This window comes from Cibotium barometz, chromosome 32 (assembly GCF_041138505.1).
Source record: "Cibotium barometz isolate CiBa-2024 chromosome 32, ASM4113850v1, whole genome shotgun sequence".
Classification (NCBI taxonomy): domain Eukaryota; kingdom Viridiplantae; phylum Streptophyta; class Polypodiopsida; order Cyatheales; family Cibotiaceae; genus Cibotium; species Cibotium barometz.
In genome coordinates, this window is record NC_141077.1 from 14,763,540 (window position 1) to 14,772,006 (window position 8,467).

An 8,467-nucleotide genomic window follows, 5' to 3' on the forward strand; every position below is an offset into this window, starting at 1 on the left:
CCACTTTCAATGCTACTCAAGCATCAATTTATTTTCTAATTAATCCTACCACAATGTTTGACATAAATAAACATGTTCCTTAATTAAGGCCTTTTTTATAAGGTTTGTTAAAACAGCCTCTTTTCACAGCACAATAATGCCAAAGACAAGATATATATATAAAAAGTTTATACAAGAATCAATTCCATACAAGCCAAATCGGCTGTCTTATTCTTTTCCTTATACTGCCGATCTAGAATTCGGCCTTCGAGCCTCTACATGCTAGGCAAAACCCTACGGGACCATACACCTCATTCGTCGGTTGTGCTGTCAAGGACTCAAGTCGGGCTGTCGCTCTCTCAAGCTCCGTCGCTCGATCCTCCCACCCCTCAAAGGGATGTCTACGTGGAGTCTACGCGCTATGGTGGGCATATTCATCGCACTAGCTTGGGTCCTTAGAACTAGACCGCATCATCATAATCATTCACCTTAATCAACGAACCTCATTCTCCCAATGGTATGGGAGATACCATGGGCGGACTCCAGGCCTTACTAACATCTCCGTCATCCAGCTAAACAAGCACAAGAACGGGGCAGCGTCAAGGCAGGGAGAAGTTATACTTGTACCTTATTTAACCCAAGATAACAATCCATTTACTCAACTAAACCATAGGACTAGAATCCATGTTACCTTCTTAAGAAAACAACCCTTTGACAAAGATTTTAACATTTCAACTTGAGATTGTTGTTGATGCGATTAGACATTCTTTATTAAGGCATATGCTATTATTTAAAAGAATAAAAACTTTAACTAGTAAATTAATCAAATAGATCACTATTGACAATTAATAGAGAAGCCGGGGCCATACCTCAACCCATAAGATTGATATATATTTAAAAAATAATATATATATATACCTTATAGAAATTTATCGTTTATCATTGTCTTTGCTCGTTAATAAGAGTTTCAGAACTTGATAAATGAGAATAGTCTTCTAATACCTTCTCTTACGATTTAAATCATTCGATCATCCCCAAGCTTTATCTCCTCTTACTCGTACTACTCTGACTTTTCTCCCTTTCGAAGGTCTATGGCAAAGTAGCCTTCTCTTGCAGGGCTACGATATACTATTCTTTCTCTAATGTAAGATTCCTCCCCAGCCTCTCAGAATGTCCAGCATCTTTCCCTGTAATCAATCCCTCTTCAGAAATATAAAAGACTTGTTTCTAACTGTTTTAACTTAGAGAGAGAAAATATTCTAGAGAGAGAATATTCAGATTTTTAATATTTTTGGATAGAAAATTATCTCATCTTATTAAAATAAGTTCCCCTGAAACAGAAATTCAAAAAGAACTTTCCAATGTGCAATTGGAATTAATTGGAAATGGGTATAAAGGACCTTAGCCTAAGGGTCTAGATTTTCAGAAATTTTTGGATTATGGTCCAATTAAGGTTCCTATGGGCCAATAGCATCAATCCACGTGTAGGGAGGAGATAAATCCAATTTGTAAAAGAAGATACCCAAAAATGAGTAAATGCTCACATAAGATGAAGAGTTGAAAATGTACAAGGTTTATTAGTAAAAAACTATGAGCAATATTAAAAATATGAGATATTTTGGGTATAATGATTCCATTTTGACACATATGTAAGGAAGGGGAGTTCTTTAAAGGAGGTGCATATTTCACATAAGATGAAGAGTTGAAAATGTACAAGGTTTATTAGTAAAAAACTATGAGCAATATTAAAAATATGAGATATTTTGGGTATCCAAAAATGAGTAAATGCTCACATAAGATGAAGAGTTGAAAATGTACAAGGTTTATTAGTAAAAAACTATGAGCAATATTAAAAATATGAGATATTTTGGGTATAATGATTCCATTTTGACACATATGTAAGGAAGGGGATTTCTTTAAAGGAGGTGCATATTTCACATGCTTGAATGAGTTTTAAACTCATAAAAATTGAGATGTTTCATCTCTCCTCTCTCCTCATTCAAGTCTAGTTCCAAAAAGTTAGCTTAACTGACCTAAAAATGGTCAAATTTTGACCAAACTGATTTAGAAAATTCTAGAATCAGTTTGTTTGGTTAGGAGCTCAATTTTTCCTATAAATAGAAGCCTCCCCCTTGTTGAAAAATATACAGTGTTTATGCATCGTTACTCTACTCCACCTAAGCCAAGAACTATGAATTCATTAATAATTCACTAGTTTTTGGAGCTTCCCTCTTTCTTCAATCCCCATTGGTGGCTCCATCAACATACTTAACCAATTGATTGGTTGGGGGCCTCTACCGTGAACAAAGAATCAAGCAATTTGTAAGGTAATTAGTGAATTTTGATCATTTTCTATAATTTCTCAATGTTTCTCTCTTCTCAACCCCTCTCAAGCTTGAGAAGCTTAATTGGAATGGTTTTTGAATGCAATTGAAGTTAATTGATGAATGTTAGTGAAGAGTTACATAATTTGATGAATGCTATTGAATTTAATTGATGAATGTTAGTGAAGAGTTACATAATTTGATGAATGCTATTGAAGTTAATTGATTAATGATAGTTAAGAATTACATAAATTTTTATTTATGCTTAATTCTAATGGTTTTTATGTAATTTCTCTCTCTCACTCAAGAAATGGTCATACTGATGACCCATTCTCAATCCAAATGAAGGTTTTCAATAAAGCTTTTCCTTAATCCAAGATTAAGCTATGCTTGAGGTCAAATTAATGGCTTTTTTCTATGCTTTTAGTTTATGTATATTGATGATTCAATCCATTATGGATTAATGATCCAATTAGAGACCATTCTAATTATTTTCTTAATGATAAGCTTTATCCCTTTAAAATTTTTTTGAGATTTATTAGTCATAGCAACGGAGCTATGACAAAATTTTTATAAAAATTACGCATAAAATAATTTCATTCAAAGCATAAAAAGAGGACTTCCTACCATATTCTAAGAATTATCATCCTAGATTAATTGAAGATATTCATTGTAATCATAGAGAAATTGATTTTTATATTATGCATATTTGATTTTCATGCATAGAGGTATGCATAAAAGATTATTATTTTAACATAAAAGTGTTACTTTTATCATATTTAAATTTCATGCATAGAGGTATGCATAAAAAATTATTATTTTAACATAAAAGTGTTACTTTTATCATATTTGAATTTCATGCATAGAGGTATGCATAAAAGATTATTATTTTAATGTAAAAGTGTTACTTTTATCATATTTGAATTTCATGCATAGAGGTATGCATAAAAGATGATTATTTTATTACAAAAGTGTTACTTTTAGCATAATTGAATTTCATGCATAGAGGTATACATAAAAGATGATTATTTTATTACAAAAGTGTTACTTTTAGCATAATTGAATTTCATGCATAGAGGTATGCATAAAAGATGATTATTTTATTATAAAAGTGTGACTTTTATCATATTTAGATTTCATGCATAGAGGTATGCATAAAAGTTGATTATTTTATTATAAAAGTGTGACTTTTATCATATTTGGATTTCATGCATAGAGGTATGCATAAAAGTTGATTATTTTATTATAAAAGTGTGACTTTTATCATAATTGGATTTCATGCATAGAGGTATGCATAAAAGTTGATTATTTTATTATAAAAGTGTGACTTTTATCATATTTTGGATTTCATGCATAGAGGTATGCATAAAAGTTGATTATTTTATTATAAAAGTGCGACTTTTATCATATTTGGATTTCATACATAGAGGTATGCATAAAAGTTGATTATTTTATTATAAAAGTGCGACTTTTATCATATTTGGATTTCATGCATAGAGGTATGCATAAAAGTTAATTATTTTATTATAAAGGTGTGACTTTTATCATATTTGGATTTCATGCATAAAAGTTGATTATTTTATTGTAAAAGTGTTACTTTTATCATATTGGATTTCATGTATAGAGGTATGCATGAAAGATATTCTTTTTATACTAAAAGTGCGATTTTCATCATAAATGGATTTTATGCATAACTTAGATGCATAAGAGAAATTCTTTTATTCTAAAAGTGTAATTCCTACCAATTTGAATTTATGCATAAGAAGATGCATAAAAGATTGATTTTTAAATTCAAAGTGTCATTCTCATCTAAATTGAATTTATGCATAGGAAGATGCATAAAAGAATGGAATTTCAATTCAAAAGTGTTATTCTCATCTAAATTGAATTTATGCATAGGAAGATGCATAAAAGATGGATTTTTAATTCAAAAGTGTCAATTCTCATCTAAATTGAGTTTATGCATAGGAAGATGCATAAGAGATGGAATTTTAATTCAAAAGTGTCATTTTTATTTAAAATGAATTTATGCATAGGAAGATGCATAAAAGATTAATTTTTAAATGAGATGTGATAATATGTGATAAGATGCGTATGGGAAGTGATAGGATATGATAAGAGGTGTATGAGATGTGATAGAATGTGTTAAGATGAGTTAGGATGTATTAAGATGTGTATGGGACGAGGTAGAGAGTGTATCTGATGGGATAAGATGTATATGGGATGTGTTAGGGCGAGAATGGATGTAGTATGGATGTATGGATGTAGATACGGATGTATGTATGTATGTGGATGTGGATGTATAAATGAGGATATGAAAATGGATGTATGTATGTAGATGTGGATATATGGATGTGAATGTAAATGAAGATGTGAATATGGATGTATGGATGTAGATACGGATGTATGTATGTATGTGGATGTGGATGTATGAATGAGGATGTGAAAATGGATGTATGTATGTAGATGTGGATGTATGGATGTGAATGTGAATGAAGATGTGGATGTGGATGTATGGATGTAGATACGGATGTATGTATGTGTTAGAGAAGCACACGAGAGACAAGACTGAGTTCCCAAAATGTGTGGAATACACACGAAAGATGAGTATATATAGAGGAGATCCTAGGACTATATATATAGAGACATTCTATATATAGCCAACACCCCCACTCAAAGAAGGGTCTCTAACTGTGGATGAAAAAACCCTTGGGGGCTCAAGGGAAAAACCCACAGCTCTATATACACCTACCGCTATATTAAATTATTTTATAGTTACAAAGTATTATTCAAAGGAGCTACATCACTCCCATATATACAATAGCCATGAAGGCTGCGAAGGAGCTACATCACTCCCATATACACAATATCCATGAAGGAGCTACATCACGCCCATATACACAATATCCATGAAGGAGCTACATCACTCCCATATATACAATAGCCATGAAGGAGCTACATCACTCCCATATATACTTCATTACTCTTATGTGTACAATAGCCATGAAGGAGCTACATCACTCCCATATATACAATAGCCATGAAGGAGCTACATCACTCCCATATATACTTCATTACTCTTATGTGTACAATAGCCATGAAGGCTTTGAAGGAGTCATCGTCATCCATCTTCATGTTGTCTTGATCCATTCATGTAGGTTGAGTGCGAGTCTATCTTCGTGACGATGCCAAATAATATTTTTGTAGTCTCTTCTCTATATTGAAGCTCAACAATATCCAAGTACAATCCTGATCCATAAACCCTGTAATATGGAAGAAGTCTCTATAACAAATGGAAAACCATAATTTTGTTATAGAAATATGGGATGTACACGAAAAGATGTACACAAAGAAATAGACATAAAGGTATCTATTATATGGTTGCTTAGGAGTATAGTCCATCCGCAAGGACATGCATGGCAATGTCAACTTGTGGAAGATCATCCAATCAATGTTAAATGAACTAGATTTGGTAAGAGAATCTGGTTACTTGGAGAAGTTGACTTGGAAGATTGACCTGTCAATAAACACTAAAATATAAAATGACACTCATTCTAGTTAGTAAGGATATCATGGAAAGCTAGAATCATATCTTTGCCATGGGAAAAATCTATGACATAAGATCAAACCTCCAATATTATGAGTCAAGATAATGAGACAACTATAACTTGGATCAAACCTCCAGGAAGACATGATATGAAAGTAAACCTCATAAGATGACAGGACGAGAAATCAAACCTTTGACGTCCATAGGTAGGTTGACCAGACATGATGAAAAAGCAAACCTCTGACATGAAACAATAATTAAGATGTAGACACCTCTGACGGGACGAAAAGGCAAACCTCTGACATGACGTACTTGCAAGTAAACCTCATAAGATGATAGGCCGAGAAATCAAACGTGTGACATTCACAATCAGGATAGTAAACCTCATAAGATGACGGAACGAGAAATCAAACCTTTGACATCCGCAGGCAGCATGTAGCCAGGATGACATGATGTGAACATAAACCTCATAAGTTGATAGGACGAGAAATCAAACCTCTGACGGGAAGAGAAATCAAACCTCTGACATGTAGTCAGGATGACATGACATGAACGTAAATCAACCTTGTAAGATGACGTGAACGTAAACCAACCTCGTAAGATGACGGGACAAGAAATCAAACCTTTGACATGGAATTTCTTGTTAGTTGCCATAGATTGAATTCCAAGACTTGACCACCCTTATAGCCATTTAGACCTGCATGGTTGCATTGTCGACCACAAAAGACATTGATAGACTTAAATAAACCTAGTCAATCTGATGAGCCAAAGCCAAGGCACGGTGCATCCAATGACCATGGCATCATGGATACAATCCATGGAAACGTAGTCAACCATCATTGATAAAACATGTAACCATCATCATGGAACAACACCATGGCATCATGGATAAAATCCTTGGAAACACAATCAACCAATATAGATTAGTCAAGTGAGCCAACATCAACGAAACATGTAGCTTGGAATGACCAACATCAACGAAACATGTAACCATCACCATGGAACAACGATCCATGGAAACATAGTCAACCATCATCGATGAAACATGTAATCATCATAAAATAGTACCATGGCATCATGGACATTTTGAGGAAACGTGTAACCATCATCATGGAAGGAAACCAACACCAAAGCATTAATACAAAGGTAAACCAAGTCAATGGATGCACATTCCATCAATATGAAAGAAACAAGATGCATTTAAAAGCATCACAATCAATATGGGAGAAACAATTGACATACCTGAACATTGATCAAAGCCTTCCCATCCTCATTGTTACTAAAAGATGACCTGCTAATCATGTCGAAGAGCTTGTGTCCTGCAATTCTTCCTTGCTCGAAGGCATAAAAGTTTGTTGCTGCTTGAATACTTACAGAAGTATTCAAGCCACTTACAGAAGAAAAGTGCATACTTAGCACCTCATAGAGAACTGAGTCCAGAGCACACCAACAGCATTACCATAGTAGATGCATTTCATATTTGTGGTCAAGATGCGAGCTGAACATATTGATAATCTGTCCGAAGAAGTGCAAATAGACTGGCAAAGCGGCTCCATGAGCTGCAGCTGCTATGGCAGCAATGACCATCAGAAACCGGTCAAATGGGATGGCATATGCAAACAGCCTGAAGAAAGCCAAACAAGCCCTTGGGCAGCATCATAAAGAAGAGTAAAGCCCTGAGGTCAATTGAGAGGGTAGCGCTGCTGCTGCCAAGCTTCAGTATAAAGCTTGCTATATTTATAAAAGTTGGCTGCCAAAAAGTATGCAACGAGCCTGGAATTCGGTGATCATGCACAAAGCGGAAACAGGAACATGCTGCCTGGTGGTATCTCATACGTATATAGTAGTGGGATAGCATAAAGAAACTATCCGTCTGATTGGCACCTCCCCTGCTACGCTCTATGAGGTACTCCAGCACATATGCGGCCAGGGCGGATGCGATGGGGCTGGTATCTGGGGCACAGTGTATGAAAGAGAGAAGCACATGATCGAGGGAGTTGGGTCTCTCTCTATCCCACACCGTCTTCACCGACACAACACCTTCTGTGCTTCAAGAGGCAGAACACATTTGGCATAGGTATCCACCAAAGTGCTGCCGACCATGAGATCTGTTTCAATAGCTCTTAACATAATTTCACCATGTATTCCTTAATTGGAGATCGTACAAGCTTTCAGGCATGAAAATCAATCAAGCTGCTGCCAATTAAAAAAAAAAATTATGTCTCAGCAGCCCCCTTTGCGCGATCTCTGCATGCAGTGTGCATCCTCTTTGCGCATCTTCCAAGGCAGAACAAGATTTCAACAAGGCCACAAAAGTGTACGCACTAGGGTGTCGAGCATCTTCTTCTTGTATCCTCTGGTGAATGGCAAAAGCACGGAGCAAATCCCCATGTCTAACATAGCCTGTGATAAGGGAATTGCATGATGCATCATCTTCTCTCCCTTTTGAAACTCCATAGCACAATTGGCAGTGCTCTTGTCTCGTGCAAGAAGATATGGGTTTGAATCCCATTGGAGTTTAAATCTTATAATCTTCTGCAAAGCATAGAGTTACGAAAACTAATCAATCAAGTTGCTATAGTGCTAATGATAATTAAGCAAAACTTAATTACGAAAT